Source organism: Taudactylus pleione, unplaced genomic scaffold (assembly GCF_031769625.1).
Source record: "Taudactylus pleione unplaced genomic scaffold, aTauple2 ptg000078l, whole genome shotgun sequence".
NCBI classification, from domain to species: domain Eukaryota; kingdom Metazoa; phylum Chordata; class Amphibia; order Anura; family Myobatrachidae; genus Taudactylus; species Taudactylus pleione.
This window is the reverse complement of record NW_028284480.1, coordinates 3,602,189-3,624,554: the sequence shown is the minus strand read 5'-3', so window position 1 is coordinate 3,624,554 and position 22,366 is coordinate 3,602,189. Positions and strand designations below refer to the sequence as shown.

General features: G+C 40.6%; 1 protein-coding gene and 1 long non-coding RNA gene across 5 annotated transcripts in view; one reads left to right on the top strand and one right to left on the bottom strand.

Annotated features, from left to right (window-relative positions):
* LOC148532381 (uncharacterized) overlaps positions 1 to 22,366 on the top strand; it is a 141,704-nt gene that overhangs the window by 39,946 nt on the left and 79,392 nt on the right. For all 3 annotated transcript variants that reach the window (XR_015877722.1, XR_015877724.1, XR_015877723.1), the window contains exon 2: positions 2,312 to 2,394. This is a non-coding gene — a long non-coding RNA (uncharacterized LOC148532381). The remainder of the gene's footprint in view (positions 1 to 2,311; positions 2,395 to 22,366) is intronic.
* Positions 1 to 22,366, bottom strand: part of SEZ6L (seizure related 6 homolog like) — a 439,056-nt gene that overhangs the window by 412,455 nt on the left and 4,235 nt on the right. The gene's annotated exons all lie outside the window — the stretch shown is intronic.

Below are 22,366 nucleotides of genomic sequence, written 5' to 3'. Positions count from 1 at the left end.
AGATCCTAACAGGAGGAAGGAGGAGACTTCAGCGAACGCTTGTCCGGTGTTCACCCCGCACAGCATTGGCAGCACGGCGGCTTGTGACAGTATATTTGTAATGTGCAGATTTTTTTTTTTTAGAAAAGTAGTAGTGTTAATAATAGTAGTTGCAGCAGTTGTGTTTAAAACATTGCTCTCTAATCATATTAGTACTGTATATACTTGGACCCTTTTATACACTGAAGTGGATTTGCTGTTGACATCTACTATTTTGGAAGTTTCAGCTACAGGCATTTAAAAGTAAAATTATATGGTGTAATTACAAGAAAGAACACACTTGAAAAAGTTTACCTCAGAATGAAACTTTGGGCATTGGTCCACTGGAATCTCTTGTGACCACCCACAGAGAGTTGAATCAGATAAGCATACTGTACTTACAAGAATATTCAAATTATGCAGATTATAAGTAGTTGTATTGTTTTACAGAAGAATAAAATTCTACTACACCATAAGCACTGTTATTTAATTCCATTGTGTCATGGACCTTCCAAGAGGAGCAGCTATTGAAATACCTAATAAAGGATATTTATATGGTTTTATACAATATTTAACATTGACATCAATTGCACAGGATAAAGGTTATATATACTCTCTCTCTCTCTCTCTCTCTGTGTATACATACATGCATATATATATATATATATATATATATATACACACTTAAATTTGTTGGTGACCATTCGGCAGAAGTCTAAATGAGCAAGGCAGCTCAACTTTTTCATAAGTAATTGTGACTAAGGTGTGTCATTAAGGAATTGCAAGGGAGAATCATGGAAGAGTGGGGTATGGGATCCCAGTGGTTGGGATGCCTGAGACGAGAATACTGACAGCGGCATCCTGACAGTCAGAATTATGATCCAACCAGGTAAGTACCCTAACTCTCACCCTAACCCTCCCTCAGTACAGCCTAACCCTAACCCTCTCCTCCCACAGCCTAACCCCAACCATCCCCCTAGTGCTTTAACCCAACCATCAACTCTACCCCTTCCCCTAACCCCAATACTTACCGTCAGGATGCCGGTAGTTAGGATTCTAGTGCTGGTATTCTGACTGCTGTTGGGATAATGGTGCCAGTATTTTGACCGCTAGCATCCCAATTACTTCACATCATGGACAGAAAAATGCAAAAGAAGGCAGAAGTGCATACTCCAGGATTGCCATATCCTTGCATTAATTTGAAATGAAAGGTGAGCAAGTGTGGATCAACTGACTGAAAAATGAATCAAGGGTGGTGGAGCGTGATCAGTGTGATCACTCCCCCCCACAGGCAGAGCAGTCTCTCACTGTAGTCCAGCACACAGCAGCATGTGCTGGGCTACTAAAAGGTAAGAGGGAGGAAAGGGCGGCATTGGACCCGGATCCCCGCCGGGCCCCTCCAGCAAGCCCGGGCTAGGGTATTTAGTATGGGCTCCTCCCCCTCTCGGTGCCCCTGGTGGCCTATTATACTGTACAACTATGAGACTTGTACCTTTGTCTGTATTTATCATTCTTATCTACCTAAACTAGAGTAGGCTATTTACAGTATGTACTTTGCTTTTTGTGCATCCTTGTCCCCCTGTTTTTCTTCTTCCCTACTTCCCCTTCTAAGTGCTGGTTTCTATATAGAATACCCATTTGCTGTAGTTAATTGAAATGGGCCCTGTTTCAGAGATATATACGCTAATGCCACTGCAGTTGCAAATTTGTACGCAGTGGCTGTGCGTAAATATGTACACTTTAGAGAATTTGTATGGAGACACCCATGGGTGGTTTCACAAATCCAATCGCCTGAGTACAAAGATGCAGCATCGGTCTCAAGTCAGGTTATAGTCTACTATCTAAGTAACCCTATGGTTATAAGCACCCCACCATTCACCCTGCCATTTCCACACAGAAATGGTCCCTTCCTGTCAAACAATTTGTGAATAAATCCTCACTGCAAGCAACAATGGTAATGAAACTTGATGCATGTGCAGTGTGACCCAGACGTATACGCATATTACCAATAATCTGTCAACTACGCAAACATTGGCATTGCATCCATCTCTGAATCAGGCCCATGGTCCTATACCCAGTCATAGTATGCATATACCTAGCACCATTCTTGGGCTTAGTTACATTGTTTTATTACATTCCTACTGCTCACTATCTGTATAATGTTAATAAAGGATATAGGTTTTTTATACAATCAGATTCAACAAGTTTGTGAATTCCCTTGGATTTTAATGTTATTATATATGGAATGATGTTTTTTATCACATGTTTATTTAACTACTTACTACTTTACTAGGATGAACCCTAGTGATGTCATCCACATCTGACGATGGCACCTAGACAGCAAGATAGATGACATATTGGTGATGTCTTTATAAGGTACAGTGCATTACTATTTCTCTGGTGTTGTAGTTAATTCTTTGCTATGATAGACAGACAGACACACAGACAGACACACAGACAGACACACAGACAGACACACAGACAGACAGACAGATAGATAGACAGACAGATAGATAGACAGATAGATAGACAGATAGATAGACAGACAGACAGACAGACAGACAGATAGATAGATAGATAGATAGATAGATATACACATGTCACCACATATGAAACCATTATGTTAGTGTTCTGGAATGATGTCTGAGATTTTCCAGACACAATCAGTCAGACACCAGTTGAGTCACTGTCTTATAGGTCTTATAGTAGACTAGCACTACATGCATGGTTTATGTTGCTTTCTAGAAACATTTTCTTGTACGTGTACTATAATAACATGTAGTTAAGTGATTCTCTCAAAATAACTATTGTTCTGCAATATCAATGTACATGAACAAGATTGCATCTGTCATAATTAAAGTGCACCCATCAGTAATTTAAATATATAAAACTGGCCAGGTAATGACAAAATCAGCTTAAAGATAGCAAAAACTCAAAGTTTGCTACTTCCACACCTATAGTACACCCGATTAATGTATGTTCTTTGTGGTTACAAGTACAGATGCATATCTTTGGTTTCCTGTCAGCAATCAGCTGGAATCATCTTGTCATTTCATCTTATGTTCCATGTAGTTAAATCACAGGGGGCCAACATCAATGCTTTATGACACTGAATAAAGCCTGTGTGAAGAAGTAATTAAAGGTATATATCAGTAAGTTGCAGTAAAGAAGCAGTCTATGATGGGTAGAAGTGACTGAGATTAGATTTTGGTGACTTATTCCTGTTTCTGGATTTTGTGTCACTTTCAAAATGTTTCTTTATGAATCAAGAATTGTGCTGTTTTCTTTCTTCTTTCTTTCTTCTACGAAGGATTAAATTCCAACATGAAGGAAATCAACTTAAAAGCAAATTCAGTCCAACAGTGAGACGTGTTTTATTTTTTTGTTCTCATACTCACATGATTCTCAATATAATAAACTCAAAATATAATCTCTGTAGAAAGTGGTCAGCAAAGTCAATAATAGCATGCATACAAATGAGAACACTTTTCATATAGCTAGCGTATTCATTATCAGACAACATTTGTGAGGAAATAAGGACAATGGTGACTGAATCAATATTTAAGCCTACTTTTACTCCAATATTTAGTACAATATGGTAAACTTTGTACATAATAATAATAATAATAATAATAATAATAATAATAATAATAATAATAAAAAAATCGTGTTATTTTTTCAGATGCAAAAAGGTGGATAACTCAATATTTTTATTTTCAAAACATAATGCAATTGGGTTATTAACCCTATTGAATTTTAAGAAGAAGCACTACATTTTCTTTTGTAGTTATGTTTCTATTTGAGTAGAAATAAAAACTACTGTATGTCCATTGAGCATCCTTTCATTCTTCATACAAAGCACACGATTTATATGAGGGGGCTCAGGGTGATATTGTAATCTACTATACATTGTATTCAGTACTGGGAGCTGTCCATGACACAGGTGCTGAAGTCTGTGTTGAAATAGTACATTCTTTTATTGAATAGACTGTTGCTATTGAAGCAATATAATACAACTGACATGGGTAATAGAAAAAAATACATTATGTGTACAGTGCATTGTTACTATAGCTGTTATATTCTGCTGCATTAAATAATAACTATGTAACTTTGATCTGACAACTTAAAAGCTCCAGGTTAGATCTAAAAAATCATGCACAGTATGTTACCACAGATATCTCATCAGTTGTCTTTAACCATTTTGGTGTTGTTTCATGTTTTTTTTTTATTTTGCACAGTTGAGGGTGTTTAGCAATTTCAGAGTATATATAGGTTACACACTGGGATTTGTATCAAACCTTCTAAAGAGTGGAGAAGTAGATAAGTTGCCCATAGCAACCAATCAATAAATATATCCCAAAACCCTGATTAGCAATGCTTATCATTAGTTTAGCCATGCTATATCTATAACTAATAAATTCAACAGAAGAGAGTACAATAACGAAGCAAGACTTCAAGTGTGAAAGACTTGAATGAACTATGGGGAAACAAGTGGATTGGATTTTACAAATATAGGCTTTGTGTTTTGAAGGATTTTGCAAACTGTACCACTACCTCTCTGATATATTACCTTATAATGCAAATGTGGTTACACAGTAAATCTTTAGGTAAGACCAAGCAAATTTGAAGGTTTAGGATAAGGGAACATGTTAAAAATATTACAACTAAAACTTAATTATTTCAGTAGAAATGTTTTTTTCTGAATGTATGTAGTTCATCTCTTTCAAGGGTATCCAACATGTCTATTTAGGGGGAAAGGAAGGGGATGTAACAAAGGAAATAGTTAGGCACTTTAGCCCCAAAGGGTGAGAATGGTGCTTTTTCGTGATATTCTTATGATATTTTACATGGTTTACATTTTTATTAGATACTGTTACAATATAAGATTAATACATGTTCTCAATTAGGTCCACAGTATAGGTTTATTGCACTAGTTTTTATAGTCACCTGCTCTATATTTAAGATATTTAATTAAAGAATTTAAGATCGGTATTCAATCATTAGTTTTATATTTTTATACGATAATTCTTTACGCTTTATATAGTATCTCAGTGGATGAAGTCCAATTAGAGTGACAAAACATGTTGGCTGTGGCCACCAATGTTTGACGTATTCATGTTATGGAGTGATTCTGGTGAGACTGAACCTCTAACTGCAGACAGTACGCTGTGGTCTCAGATGCATGCTGTTCCTGCTGAACTGTGAAACCAACATTACACTACCTGCTCTTGGTGAATGTTGCTGATTTAAACCTAGGTGTATGTGATTTTGAACTTTAGTGCTACAGGATATCACCAAAAGAGATTCTAGACTGCAGAGCATGAATTTGTAAATAATTATAATACATTGCTTTTGTGCCAGACACATATAGTGATACAAATCAAAACACAGCACTTCAGACTGTGAAAAAATTCTGCAGTCCCATAAATAAAATAACATGATATGCCAACAAAACGAACATATAATCAATTAATATATTATAACTCTGTATACCAGAGGTGTCACCAAAAGTCACCATTAATTCTAGTATATCCAGTAATGCACATTAAATATAGGAGCTTTCAATTAAAATTTGACAAGATGTGGGCTGCTTGGACACCAAGGGCTAGATTCAGATTTGACTCTATGGGCCATATTCAATTAGGCTGCGGAAAGCCGCTATCGGCGACACTTAATCGCCGATGACGTAATTTTTGCATTTCTCGCTTTTTCCCGTATTCAATTTTTCCGACTTTTCACCGGTGCAAAAAGTCAGTGGTTCGAACCCAGCGATAAAGTATCACCTATGAATAGATGTTGAAAAAAAGTGCACAATTGGAGTTTTGGTGTATAAACTTCCAAAAACCACCCTGCACCCCTTGGAGAGTCCCCCAAAGGTATTCTGTGTCAAGTTTTTTTTTAAAGTACCACAAGACACCCCAAAAAAGGTACTTTCATTTTGGGGGTAAAAAAAAGGTTGGGGGACAAACTTCTAAACTAGCTAAATAGACTCAGGGGAGTCCCCAAGTATGCCCCAGGTGTTTTTTTATTGCAGGTGGTTGCGGCAGGTGGATTTTTCAAGATTTTTAAAACTTCACATTAGCCACTATAAAATATGCTAGCACCCCTTTTCATGTACCCCAAATTTGATGGAACGACTTATTTTGCAAAAAAAAAGATGCTAAACGCTATTCTTCACCCCTTTCTTAAAAGTGCAAAACAGCAGCTATTGAGACAGTTTAAAAACCCCACATACCTTTAGCGGCAGGGCCAGATTAACAATGGGGCAGATGGAGCTACAGCTCCAGGCCTCCACATAAAAATTGGCCCATTGTCATGACAACATGATGTTGACTGGCCATCTGCTCTCCACACGCGCAGCCATAAATCATAAGTAGTAAAATTGTATTTCTATTTACCTGACAAAATTAAGCATTTTTTTTCTTTTACATATTTATGGAGACATTGGGTCTGAGAGTATAGGGGTGTACACGCCCACATGGCACTGGCCACACCCACACAGCACTGGTCACACCTCCTCTCTTCTCATAATAGGCCCTTGGTCATTTTCAGCTCCAGGCCCATGTGGCCCTCAATCCGGCCCTGTTTAGCGGGGCTATTTGGGGGTACCCATAATGAACCCCCATGTCAGAGCATCTTTTGGGGAGTGTCAGGCTGATTTCCTCAAAAATTACAGGACTTTTCGCTGTTCTCGTTTTTGTCGGGTCCCGTTTTCGATGATTTGGAATTGAATATGAGGATATGCTGGGATGATCGTGATACTTTTTCGACCCTGAAACCAGCGATGATGGCGAAAAGTCTGTCAACTGACTTTTCGCTCCAAATTGAATATGCCCCTATATGTAGCAGGCAGCAGCCAAGTTGCTGGAAATAAATATATATTAGGGTTACCGCTTTTTTACTTTCAGATTCCCGGACATGGAGTATGGCCAGGGGGACATGGCCCAAACTGCAATAAGGTTACAACCATTTATTTGTCAGAGCCCCCTCATGCAACGTATATACAGACCCCTTCACTTTGCCCCTTTACTGTATATGCTATCTGCTCCTCATACATTTTCTGCCTTTCTAAGGTGTATGAGTTCTCATTCTTAGACAGATGCATTCTAAGCACCCACTGATCATATATACTTAAACACACTTTCAAAAATTAACTCAATCAGCCTATACTCATTGTAAGCAAAGCATCCATTGTCAATTAATTCCATTACTTGCAAATGCTCCAGCTTCCTTACATATTCTATATAATCAGATGTTGGATAAGTGTTACTGAAACTCTTTCTTTGTTATTATAAAATGTGGTACTTACCTCTACTGTTCTTTTGATTTTCTTTTGCGGGAGCCTGAATGGCGCCTTCAGGCACACATCTTGTTGCTATTATGCATTTATGGGGTTTTTGTAATTGTGGGCTAGCTGTGTACTTTACACTATTCCTTACTTGCTTCTGCTTGTCTGTGCTGTGATTGCCTCAGTTTCTTCTTTTGATGTGTTTTCTACATATCCTGCTACTTATCCTGTATTAAGCTACTGCATATGTTAAATTTTCTACATTATGTTTAATATACGGTTTCATCTTTTATATTTAATGTCCATTTTCCTTTTCAATCCTATCCTAATTTTTTTTGCCAGAACTGCGTTTCATTTTTTAAAACTGTATTTGTTCATCATGTCTCATGTTTATTCTGTTAATGTGGGTTAAATTTAAACTTCCAAAAATAAACACGATAAAAAATGTGGGTGTTACAGTCCCTGTAGTACCACTACTGCTAATCAGGTGTATTCTAGAATATGTGTACAAAACGGTGGACATGTCATGTGACCTTAGTATTACGTGCTGAGGTTAGCTGTGCTTAAGCAGGGGCACCAAGAGGGAAAGGGGAGGTAGCCTAGCTTGGGTCTGCCTGAAGGACCGACTGATCTCTTGGTGGTCCTGTGCTTAAACAACTCCACAGATCATATATTTGGGGCACCATGGTAATGCTTTAATGGCATAGTGTCTTACATAAACTGTATTTATGCAAGAACCAAACAGCACTTTGTCTAGCTTGCCTGAAAATAATTTGGAAAATTTCATAGCACATTTGCAATCCATTGTACGTTCTAAAATGCATATGATACAGTTCTATCGGATAATATTCTGCAACATAATGACTTGCAAGGTTTATTTTTTCTAAAACTTTAGTGGTTGACCACTTCAATGCTTCATTCATTCATTGTTTTCAATCTATTTGTACCATTCGACCTAGGGTCATTAAACTATGAGTTAAAACATGCCATTCACAATGAGTTTCCATGACCCCACTTTGCAAAAGCATTGTATATTAGAACTATCATCTAATAAACTATTACATTTAATTCTCTTTTGAGCAAGTATTTCATTTACAATCAATTATATGTCAACAAGATCAATGAATACTTAGCTCACTGAATGTAAAGTAATTAAAGAGCAATATGTTACTAATTCTGAGCTAAGCCATGGGCACAGAAGGTAACTCCCACACATACAGTAATCCATGCTGCATGCCAAGAACTCTACAAACCATACCTATAATTCTGAACACTTTTTATATTATATATACCACACTAATGATATCTTATTTATTGTCTATACCATAAAAATGAGGTCCTAATGAATAGCACATACAGTAACTGAGAATGCTCTTCCTACACAATACATAGGAAGTTTTTGTTAATGAAGTTCTGCATAACAAAGCTAACAATGTAACTTTTGACCCTTGAGTGACAAATATTCCATCTCTAGTCTTAACTAAGGGTGATTCAGCTGTGGTAGCAAGTGCTATCACAGCTGCTAACATGTTAGCAGCTGCGACAGTACCATTATGGTAATGCAGCAGGAGGCATCACAACTCCTGCATGCATTGCTTATCCGAGCTGCGTCATAGGATGCAGCATCAGATAATCTGCGATCACATGGGCCGGCTGACTCACCCATGAGAAACGCAAGCCGGCTGCCGCAGATATAACAAAGATGCCAGGAAATTTTGGTCGACTGCCTCTTCCCTCCCCCAATGTCGGTGACAGGCCTCTATTTTGTGAAACGGAGGCTGTCACTGCCCCACCCCCCAACACCAAATAGCAGCAGACTGTCAATCATTGACAGTGTGCTGCCTCTCTGCATGTGAACACGCAGGACCCGTACTGCACAATCACAGTGCGGGTCAGGTGTCTGTGCAGATTCTCAACCATCAGGAATCTATGTTCAGCAGTGCACTAGCCTACTTTGCTGAATAAGGTTCTGAGAGCATTTATAGAGTTACATTACACATAAATTCAGTATTGTGTGTATCCCAGCATAGGGAAAATGTGGAGCCTGATATAAATGAGACAAACCATTATTCGTGTCAACAGACTCATGTACATGCACCAAGACAGATATTATACAACTCAACTACCTATAGAAAACTAGAGACACTGCAGCACATGAAAACAAATAATGATTTACTGTATGTTATTATAACTTTCACTGTCACGGAAATACTTGGAGGAGCTGATGGAGTTTATGTGATTGATCTATACATCAGATCTAAAATAGGAGATTTTAATCTGTTCATTTTAAAAAAGGGCTTTTGTTAGTACTGTATCACATGCATATATAGTGTATTAAGGGCCTGATTCAGAGATGTACATAAACCCAATGGTTTGCGTACACCTCAGATGGTGGGAGGACTGTGCATGCACAGGACACATTCTTCGCTTGTGCAGAATGGGTCCTGCGAGATCGCTCACAGTGGCCCCTAAGCTTTAGCCTGATTGACAGCATGCAGCTTTTTTGGGGCGGGGAGGGAGCGGTGCTGTGCAGCATTCCTGAAAATGGGGGCATGTCATCCCCATTTATGGGAGAGCTGAGGCCAGAGTCAGGGCCAAAACTGGGAGTTTTGTCACCCGGGGCAAGACAGTAATTTGGTACCCCCCATTATGTCGCATACAGTAATTCCCCTTAACCCAATGTGCAATACACATTAATGCCCCTTCTACATAATGCCACACACAGAGTAATGTCCCTTGTACATAATGTCACACACAGAAATGCCTCTTATACATTATGCCATAGACAGTAATGCCCCTCACACCATTATGGCAAAGTTGATTCTATTTCCCTTTCATCATGGCACTTATACAAATATGGCCCTCCACCCTGCAGTCACTCACCTAGTCCCTCTACTTCCACAGCAGCCCAGTGGATGTTGATTTGAAGTCGCAAGCCCGTCCTGCAACCAGCCACCTGCAGTCCTTTTTTGAGAGCAACACAGTGCCCACCGCCGCCATTCAATTGTGGTGCTGGTCACGAGCCAATCGGAGCTTACGGACTGGCAGCTGCTGTTGATTGGCTTCCAGTCAGCGAGCTCCAATTAGCCCATGACTGGCGCCACAAGCGGCCACATTATAATGACGGTGGAGGGCGGTGTGTCTCTAAGGGCCGTGGGCAGTTGGCTGCAGGTGCAGGGGTGTGGCTTGAAATCCACTTCTGCTTCCACCCGGCCCCCCTCAGCGGTAAGCGCACCCTCTTACATTCTTCGCCCGAGGCACATGCCCCCTTAGCCCCCCCTAGTTGTGGCCCTGCCAGAGTCTACATCTACCGATGCAGATTTACTGGCCATGGCTGTGCAAAGGAGGCAGCTACTCCGAATAGCCTGCCTTAGGCTTACTCAGATTGCAGATGCTTCAAACATCACCATGTTGATCTGATCCTGCATCTTCGCACGCAGGCATCGGATCTGAGATGCTTGCAGGAGGTGTCCTTCTACTTCAGACGCCTCCTGCAGCATTAGCATTTATGCTTACAGCAGCTGTGTTCAAAGTTGCAGCTGCTGTGAGCATAGCGTACATCTCTGAATAAGGCTAAGAGTACTGTAAATTTCCTTTCCCATAGTATTTCCACTGTCAGTGGTGATAAAGCATATAACATGAGTAAGCATTCCCCCCTTTTTCTTCTGTTCCATCCATTCATTTACAAATTAATAAATTCAAAATTAAATAAAAAACTAATTACAAGAACAGGCATGCTGGTATAGGTAATGAAAACTATGGCTAAAATAGGATGTTTATAAAAAATGTAAACATACTAAAGTCAATCTCCTAAAACGATCATAAAACTGTTTACCTGCTATGGGATTATTTTTTATACAAGAAATATGGTTGAGTATGTTGTGCACGGAGGTGCATAGCTTTTTGTTATTACAAGCATAGATGTTTTGTGATGGAATTACTTGACCTTGTAGTCTGCAGCACTGGTAATTTGATTTTCTTTTCTGATAGATTAGATCTGCAATGGATGTATATACTGTGAAACACATCTTTCCAGTTACTGTGTGTACACACAAGGGTTTGTCAGAATCATTAAATATTTTCATTTCAATCAGCTTGGCCAGTGTTACAATATCCTACTAGGTCTAGTAGGTGTGCAAAGGAAAACACCTGACATTTAGGGGGACGTGGTCATGACATGATGTGTAGTTCTTGCTCTGCTGGCAGGAGCGTGACCACAACAATTTGGGGGGCATGGCAACACCTCCGCAGACATGCTTGGGTTCTTTGTACTGTACATGCCCTCCACCTGCTACTGTGGCAAAATAGTACCCACTCGCATGCCTTATAGCTGTTAAAACTGAATTCAGTACTGTATAAGTACAATTCTGCATCCAGAAAAATTTGACTAGATTCAAAACTACTAGTAAAGATCAACTTAAGTTTAACCCTCTTATTCTGTTACTTGTTCAGTTATGGATAATTAGCCATTTAGTACCATACAAAGTGGCTCTCTGTCCATACATCCCTAGCTGATAAGTCCTATGCTGATTTAACATTGTGCAGCTCAACTAAATGCATGGATATGGCTTTAAGCGGTTGTATACACTACAGAGTAATGAATAAATATTGTAATGCACACTATGGAATATTGTAGAAATATATATACCGTAATTTTACATTATGAACACCCATTACTCAATGCAGCTCTCCTGACTGCCGGATGCAGTGTAATGCAATAAAGGTTAATGAACATTATGTTGCTCTTAAATACTGTATGTAATTATTTGTCTTCTGCTCAAGTTGTAAAGACATTAGGCGGTAAATTTACTAAAGGTCGCCTCTGCCATTGGGTTGAACCTGACGTTGGATTACAATTTTAAAAAGCATTATTTAGTATGGATTGCTTTTCACTTTTATTTAATATATGATATCGATACCCGTAGGATATCAACCCTCTATTCCACAGCAGATCTGATGGCAAACCTTCCATCAATCTGCTGCACAGTGGAAGAACTGTTTGTGCAGGCTTCATTTGGCTAATATGTCTATAAATGGTTAAAAAAAAAACAAATGTGTGGAGTCCACCCCCAAATCCATAACCAGTCACGGGCCTCAGAGCCTAGGAGGGTATTGGAAAATAGGGGAAAAAATATCACAAGATTCCCCCTATTTTCAAATAACCAACACTAGACTGAACCAGTCGGGGGGACTAATCCTATAGCAGTCTACGCTTGGATGCCCGGGGCTGGTTATGAATTTGGTGGGAGCATGGGGTGGGAGACTCCATGCATTTTTTATAAATTTTATTTATTAATAAACATATTAGGCAAACAAAGCAAGGCTTCACCCAAACTCGCCTATTACAAGCAGGTCTATTTTTGGGCGTGTTTGCTGTCACTTTATGGTCAATTTCGGTCACTTTGAAATTCAATACTTAGTAAATATGAGGTTTGTTGATTAGTAAAATAATCAATAGTTGGTTCGATGTTCTAATGTTTAATTGTTCCATCGATTTTGCCTTTAGTAACTGGGCAAATTGCAAAACTGACGAAAAAACATTAGAATAGGTAAAATAATAGATATGGAAAATTATGCTACAATGTCCTAGTTGTTAGAATAATGTTCAGTTGTCCAAACATTGCAGCATGCATGGAGGGGGGAAATCTCTTTCAATTTAATACAGTATGTCAAATAAGAGTGGGGATGGGAAATGAGAAATGAGAAAGAGAGGGACAAATGAAGCATCACTACTGTATAGGTCACATATAGGTAACAGCTGGCAATTATTTCTAGGAACAGAAGCAATCAAAACTATAATTTGCTTGCAAAGAAATGCTCAATTATATACTGAAAGAAAGAGAAGTATGTACAATAATGTTTGACAACAAAGACCAGACACTCCAACCAACAAATAATCCAGTCCAGTAAATTGTCAATGAGAGAATTACTGTATCTGAGATATTACACATTTATATGTTTAGCATTTTTTTTTAAATGATTAAAGGGGTCCTGGTTTGTTTGAAGCATTACATTTTCTATTCCTACATACTAACAGGCATCTCTTCTCTAACAAATCTTCCTAAGGAATCCATGTAGTATAGTTATGTTTCCTATGCATATGGGAGGAAAATCATAATCAGTTTATTGGAATTATTATACAATATCTTACTCATTTTAGAAAAAAGTTATATTTATTTATAAAACTCAACACTAGTAGGGAAGTAAAGTAGTTGTAAAACAGATATCAAGCAGCAAACCTCTGACCATGAGATCACAAAGGAGGGGGCTCAGTCACAGAATATAATATTTAACAGTAACAAAATTATTTTCGAAATTGTCAGTTATTGGAATTCAATCTTTAACCAGATGAATTGTCCATGCTTTATGCCTCCCCTAGTCAGCAGAAAAAAAGAGAATGCTATGACTTTCTGTTTTTATTTTATCTTTATTTTATGAAAACTTTGTTGATTTTATGTATGTCTATATTGTCACAGATGTGTTTGGCTGTGGATGTGGACTGAGTTCTGGCTGTAATGAAGTCAGTGAGATCTGGGCAGAGGCTGGGGGATTTGATATAACTTTTCCTCACGCAGTCGAGAGTAGAGTGGCGTGGTAATGTCTGATACTGGACACTGGAATTGAACCAGAAAACTGAACACTGGGATTGAACTGGAATACTAGACACTGGGATTGAACTGGAATACTGGACACTGGGATTGAACCGGGAGGCTGGACACTGGGATTGAACCGGGAGGCTGGACACTGGGATTGAACCGGGAGGCTGGACACTGGGATTGAACCGGGAGGCTGGACACCGGGATTGAACTGGAATGCTGGACACCGGGATTGAACCGGAATGCTGGACACCGGGATTGAATCAGAACAGCTGGAGTCAGAAGTGCTGGTGATGGAAACTGCACTGGAAGTCACTGTGCTGGTGGCACTGGGGATAATACTCTAGCAGTTTACAGTAGGATATAACAACAAAGAACTGGCACCAGCAGACTGCCAGGAAGTTCCTTATATACCTCTGGACCGTTGGGGATTGGCTGCTGTGGTCAGCTGGTCTGGGAGCAGCACTCTGAATGGTGAAGAAAAGTCAGGTGACTGAGTCCAACATGGTTGCACCCATACTGAGTTTTGGAGGGAACTCTGGTGTGCAGTCTTAGTACTAGCAAGTTGTGGAATTGTAGAGAGAATAGCAGTCACCGAGAGCAAATGCATATTCATGATCTCTGCAGTTCAAGTTCAGCATACTATTTGGACTGCAAACACTGTTCTAATCAGAATTGGTAGACTTAACAGATAGTTGAATAATCAGCCTGAAATGAATCATGATCACACTAGAGGTGTTGCAGCCTGCAAGCTAAGCAGACTTCCCAGGCAAATCAGAATATCCTGACCCACAGGACAGGTGGCAAAGGTAAGTCACAAAACAAGCTTGTGAGAGAAATTAGTCCGGATCGTGACAAATATGTTTTCACCATTTTTATTCAATAAGCATTGTGACATTTTGCCATTCTAAATTCCATTTACTAACATGCTGTCTTTGTGTTCTTATAGAATTAATGTTCCAGACAGGCTTGTTTTTCTTCCTTATAATACATTTAAGGCAGTGAATCATGAGGTTTACATAAACTCTAGTTTATCATTTCAGTTTGGGATCAGACAGGGCATAAATGAAGCTATTCTTAGAGTATTGAACTGAATCTTAGTAGTGGACGAAATGTGTGTTAATAATAAGATTTAATTTTAAGAAATTTTAGATAAACCGGGTGGTTTAATTTTGAGTAACCCTTTCACACCCACATGCCCAGGTGGGTTTGGTCATGACAGTGATACCAGTTAATTACTATACATATATTAGTTTTTCCCATAGCTGATTTGTCTTTTTAATTACAATATTTACAATAGCTATCCTAACTTACACAGTTGACAAGGTAACTAGTTTTCCTGAGAGTTTAACTATATTTAGGGAAGAACTATTGAATGGAGCACTTAGAAAAGAACTTGAAAAAATTTATTAAATTAATGAAATGGAAATAGTTTTAAAGTAATTTTGGAAATCAATTCCTTAGAAGTTGTAGGAAGCAGTTCCAGGAGAAATTATTATTGAGGAACAATGGTAACCACATTTACAAACACAATAAGTTACAAATGTTATGTGGAACAATCTGAAGTCTGTTTAAATTAACATGTAAGAGGATGAGTCAAGTGACATAAATATGGTAGGATCTATAAGATGAAGAGGCCTATTCATCATGACATAATTATCACTAGTGATTATTATGTTTTAAACTCGCTGCAAGTTTAAAAGATGTTTTGGAGGCAATCATCACGCTTCCCTCACAAAAGTATCACTTCCGATAAACTGCTCTTTTTGCGGAGTTAGCTTTTTGGAAAAGTGATACTTTTCCCCATGCAGCTGAGGTATCCACAAGAATTTCCTCACTGCTGCATGTCTCATCCCCCCTCCCTCACTTTCTATTCTCTGCTGGCTAACACCGGGGCCCCCCGCATCCTCCAGTGTCCAATCAGGCCTCCCTGCGGATGTCCAATGCGCCCCCCCCTACCCCCGCGAGTGCCCTAGGCCCTCCCACGGGTTGTCCAGTGCGACCCCACGGGTGTTCGATGCGCCCCCTAACCCCGTGGGTGTCCGTTCACCACCAAAGCCCCCCTCTCCCCCCGGGGAGTGTCCAGTCACCACCCCCTCCCCAACAGGTGTCTGATCACCACCATCCCCTCCACGGGTGTCCGAGGCCCCCCTCTCACAGGTGTCCAATGCGGCTTCCCCCTCCCCCCGGGGGTGTCCGATCACCACCAAAGACTCCCTTCCCCACGGGTGTCCGATAACCACCACCACTTCTCTCCCCCACGAGTGTCTGATCACCACCATCCACCGCGCAGGTGTCCGAGGCCCCCCCGCGGATGGCCAATAATCTCAGCCGCGGGGCTCTGCAGTGCAGACACAGTAGGGAGGGATCTGAATAGATCCCTGTGCTGTGACTGGCATGTAAACAGCAGCCATCGGCTGTTTATCGGGGGCTGAATGCAAAAGTGGCGTTCAGTAACACCATCAATTTCCAGAAATTTTTTTTTCAGAACTTGATGAATAGCCCTGACACTTATTTTTTACAAAAGTATGTGAAAATTTAAATTTTCAAAGCTTTTGTGAAAAATAAGTGATGATGAATAGGCCCCACAGTACATAAGTATTTCAGCACCAGACCTTACAGTGTGCAACTAAATCTGAACCATAAAACCAGGTCTCTAAAGTTTCTTTAAATAGATTTGTCTTAATTTATGTTCCACAGATACAGTATAACTTACAATTTTATTTAGAATTAGTGCCAAGTAAAAAACCTACCATGTACTGAAAAACACAACCATTGGCTGATTTTATCTAGGGCCTGCAGGACTGCCACTGCTACTGCGAGTCCACCATCCCAGAGAGCTCCGGTGCCAGTTGCAGACCGCACTATATGATCAGGTCCCGCCGCACATACCTCACTCCCCCGTGAGCACGATCGCTGAGTCCTCGGTGCAGGGCAGGCACAGCAGGGAGAAGGAGACTGTCTTCCTGTGTAGACCTTCCCTGTAAGGAGGAGTTTGCCAGGTAATGACTTCCTATTGGAAGTTGTTACTGCTAAACTTACACAGATTCTGGCAGTCTTAGGGCAGAAAACTCCTCCCCCTTCGGACTGCCATCCCAGAGTTCGATTAGCAGCAAAAGCTTCCAGCAGGAAGCCATTATGTGCTAAATTGCCAACCGTAATGTGCTTCAAGTGGCTGCAGACTATGCAGCCTAGAAGCCATTTTACTGTAGGTAAGCATACTCAAAATTTTAGTGATTCAGCCAAAGGTATGCACCAAAGAAGTGCTTTGATATTTCCAAGGTCGGGCTGGCCCACAGGGGTACTGGGGAAATTCCAAACCCTTAATGGGACAAAGTTACAAATACTCTCTCCACATTTTAGAGTCTCACCCAGTCCTGTCACAAATGGATTAAATATAATGGCTCCTCTACATGCAGGGCTCCGAAGATCTATAGCAGCTCACAGCCAAGCCGCAATATTGCTGTGTGTAAAAAAGGCACTATATCTCCATTGGTGCTGGCGGCTTTGCGGGCAGTAGTTAGGTCAGCTTCGTGACAGCCCTTGGGGTCGCTGTTTACATAGGTGTTCCCGTGCTGGGCGGCATTCAGGTAAATTGCGTGCCTCCAATGTTGAGGTTAAAGCACTTACAGTGCAGTACACTCCTCCATATTAAGGCGGTCATTCAGACCCACTCGCGAGTGGCTGTCCGCTCGCAAGTGGGGCGATGGTCCCCACTGCGCATGCGCACGATGGAGGGAGCTCCGTCGTGCGCATGCGCGAGACCCGACGAGCGAAGGACTTTTCTTTGCTCGGAGTGTCTCATCAAAGGGGGCGTGCTGTCGATGGTGACTGACAGCACGCCCCCTTTGGTGGGCGTGCCGGGGGCGTGCCTGCCAGACGGAGGCGTTCCCAAGGGAACGCCTACCGTCTGAAGCCGGCCCCACTGATATCACTAGTGATGTCAGTGGGAGTGATTTTGGCTCTGATAGAGCCAAAATCACTCCTGGCCTTGCGGTTGAAAAACCCAACCGCAGGCTTTTACTCGCAGTTCCGATGGTCGCGATGGTCAAGACCATCGCGACCATCATTTTGCACGCTCGTATATGCTGTGGGTGGTGACCCACAGCTATACGAGCGTCCAGGAGGACGCTCCATATTAATGGAGGTGGGCCCTGATTCAGAGCGAGTGCTGTTCATATGGCACGCGGAGAGATGTGGAGTAGGCTTTACATGTTCTTAGTATCTATAGCTAATACAATAAGCAATCTCAAATACATATCTTAATTTAGGGTGTCTTGATCAGGTTGTATTAATGAACACAAAACAAAAAACAAAAACAAAAACCCAAGGTATTAAGCTAAAAAAACAATAATAAAAATATATAAAATAAAAAGGAAAAAAGAGAAAAAAACAGGATTCGAACTCCAGTCTCCTTGGTACACATACAGTTCTCTTACCGCTGTACTAAGCAGCTCCTATATAAAATGCAGAAATGTAGTAACCCTCATTCTTTAGGAACATATTCAATATAACTACATAAATCGATACTCTATTCTTTTCTCATGAGTGACACAATTCTTTAAGTCCAAACCAAAAAGTCACTTAGGATTTCCATGACTATTGTTGAAGCACTCAAAATTCAGCTTTGTGCTTCTTAGGGCAGGGGAACTCTAAAGATGCTTATATTTTACAGTAGAATTGTGTTTTTCCCTATTTATTGTAATGCAGTATACTATGTCATTGCTTTAAAATACGCTTAAATGTGGTGTTGAAGGTGTGCATCCATTATGGTGCTTTTAATTAAAAATTTTACTTCTCTCACAAAAAATTACTTATCTTTGTTCAGTAGGAATCAAATGAAAACAAATAAAACAGCATTTTGGTAAGAGATGCCTTGTGTTTACCTCTTGAATGTAAACTAGCTCTATAGAAGGGCATAGTCAGCCATTCATTAAGCTTATTGAACTTTATAAACATTTTACAGTACAGCCATACAGTGTGGCAGTTGTATGGAATAGTCCCTTACCAGGACTATTGTGTCAAACAACTCTCCCATGAGCTTAAGAGATGTTAATAGTCACTTAAATCATTAGAGCAATTCCCACACTTCTCTAATTTAGACACATGGTACAACTGTCATCTTTTTTTACCATGTGTTCTTTATAACTAATAATTTATCCATGTGTTAAACACGTCTCATTATGAAGCAGCTGTTGCGAGACATTATATTCTATTTGGAAATTAGACAAAAATAAATACAATGCATTTGGTAAGGTTGTGAGGGCATGTTTATGCTTAGATATTTAAATTAGGTCACCTGAGCCGACAAGTGCAATGCTTCCACCTCTGCATATGGTCAGCTTGCAGAAGATTATTTTGATATTCTAATGTTAGAATCTGAACAGATGTATAGTAAGTACTGTTCACATGCCAATGTCAATGGGAGTCCTTCTGCGCCATGTATTTTTCAATACACCCACACATTCCAGCAGGCATATAATTTATGAAGCACAATTATAATGATGATGATAATGATGAATATTCATTACCGCCGTGTTCCAGCTAAGCAAGCGGACCAGTACACATTTCTCTGACCTCCACATTAATTTTAATGAGAGTATTTTATCAAATGCAAGGTCTACATTTATGGGATAACCCTAAGTTGCATGTAATACTGATGTTCATGTAAGTTATTGATTTTTTTTAAGTGTGCATGCATCTAAATTGCTAAATAGTGGCATGGGGCATGCATCCCACAGTGTCTGCGTATAGAGTCGTAAGGCTGATTCAGCCGCATTCAGTGGGATGTGTTGGGTATTCCTGGGCAGTGACTGGGAGGTGGCTAAACAGATATATGAAGATATTCCATCTGATGGGTGTGTTATGAGAGTATCACTGGTGTGTTACAGTAGTAGTTCCGAACTCAGATGCTTAGTCATAGACATTGGCGGCCATACTCTGATGGTTCTTATTGCAGCCGCTCAAAGTGGGCAGCTGGACTCTTACACAGTCAGAAAATGCCAGAATACTAGCATTATCATAAAATCTCAGACATGACTGCAGAAAAAGACGCTACAGGGGTCGCAGCAGCGTGTGATTCTGGGGTTTATTTACTAAGCCTTGGGAAGAGATAAACTGAATGGAGATAAAGTACCAGCCAATCAGCTCCTAATTGCCATGTCACAGGCTGTTTGAAAATGACAGTTAGCAGCTGATTGGTTGGTACTTTATCACCATCCACTTTATATCTCTCCACGGCTTAGTAGATAGACACCTCAGAATCAGCTCCCTAGAATTCAGTAAATCTGTGTGTTGGACTGTAGACAGTAAACAGTCCAAACCATTTTATTTGACATAATTCAATTTAAAAGTGCTTAATAATAGATTGTATGACTGCCTTTGATAGCAAAACAATGCAAAACAATGGAAACACTGATATGAGACTACTATATCTGTGCGGTATCCGGATGAAGGATCGACACACAAAAGTGCACCATTTGGTGTCTAGGTCGCCACCAAATGGTCACAGGCAATAGGTCCACAGGGACAAAAGGTTGACAGGTACAAAAGGTTGACATAAAAAAGTTTGACACATGATTTAAATAAAAAACATTTTTAGGGTTAGGGTCAGGCTTTGGGGGAGTGTTAGGGTTAGGCTGCCGAAGGGGACAGTCATGGTTAGGCATTAGAAGGAAGGTTAGGGTTAGGCTACAGTTAGGTTTAGGCACTTGGGGGGGATTAGGATTAGGCACCAGGGGGAGGGTTTAGGTTAGGTACTAGGGGAAGGGTTAGGATTAGGTTTAAAATGCAAAAAATATGTGTCGACCAGTGGTGTGTAGACCATTAATACCTGTCGACCTTTTGTACCTATCGAACTTTTGCACTGTTGACCTTTTGTCAGTCAATGTTTTGTACCTGTTGACCTCTTGTTCCTGTCGACCTATTGCCTGTTGACAATTTGGTGTAAACCTATACATTGTTGACCTTTTGTCTGTTGACCTCTTATACCACACTCGTCTCTTCTGGAGGGTTGCAGCACCATTCTTCCAGATACAGTAGTCCTTCATACACTGTTTGATAGCAGTGGACAACATGCAGAATGGTGCCATATGGATATCAATAGTGTCATGATGGTTAAACTACTAGCTGACCAAATGTACTTGATGGATGGAGACATTATCATTAGGGATGAGCGGGTTCTTACCGCAAGTTCGGATTAGTTCAGATTTATCTTATTGGCTATCCAAAACACGCGATAGCCCTAATTTGAGAACCGAGTAAATCCGAACCCGCTCATCCCTAATTATCATGATAGAGGTCTCCACTTGCAAAAAGAAACAAAAACTGTAATTTAGGATGGTGATGATCACTATGTATCATTAATTAGCATTGATTTTTTTTTAATAACCACACACAAACCCTACTATGCAAATATGCCCCCAAAATCATGGATCCACCAGGACCCTTTAGTGGTGCAAATAAGCACACATGTGACCATACTGTATCACTTTTCTTCCCCATCACTTTTCTTCCCCACTCAGAAGACTATGGCCTACACTATCTGCACCACTGAACTTGCAAATATGCATTACCAGGTATGATCACTATAACGCTGGTATGATATTCTGCTCTTTGCAGTCTTAATTGGACCTTTTCTGCTAAAATTGACTTCTCATAGGAAAGGTTTGTAGTTGATTGATCTGCAGTTACATCCCAGTTTTGCTTTACACTTCAAATTATTGTCCCAAATAAATATCCTGCACTGTTGTCCGTTGTGGATGAGGGGGTTTACCCTCTGAATTCCAAGCTGACAAATGCACTTTACCAATCACTCCTTTTTCAAAGTCACTAAAATCTCACCTGCAGCGATAATAATAGGCAACCAGGGTCACCAGTCTGTTGAAGTGGGATGCAGTCAGGAAGCCGATGGTCGCAATGTCGACCGCCGGCTTCCCGACTGTCAAATCCTGGCAAGGTACTAATGACAGGTGTCGAAATCCCAATGCCTGTCATTAGACCTACGCCTGGAGCCCGACGCCTGGCATACCGATCGAAGGTCAGTCGGTTGTGGACAGCCACGGGAGGGGGGGAGGGTTAGGGGCTCCTGGGGAGGACTTAGGGTTAGGCACCCCCCTGGGAGGGTTAGGCCAGAGGCAGGGGGGGTTAGGGTTAGGCACCCCTGGGTGGAGGTTAGGGTTAGGCCTCCCCCCGGGAGACTTAGGTTTAGGCTGCGGGGAAGGGGGGGTTAGGTTTAGGCACTTATGGGGTGTTAAGGTTAGGCACTAGGGGGAAGGTTAGAGTTAGGCACCCCTAAAGGAAGGTTAGGGTTTGGGAGTAGAATAGGGTTAGTTTTACTTACCTTTTTAGCTTCAGGATCTTCATCCCTGCCGGGCTTCTGCTGTCGGGATTTGAACCATGCGGCCGGTGGTATTACATACTGATTCCGTTGAAACATGACCCTGACCATACTGGGATGTTATTT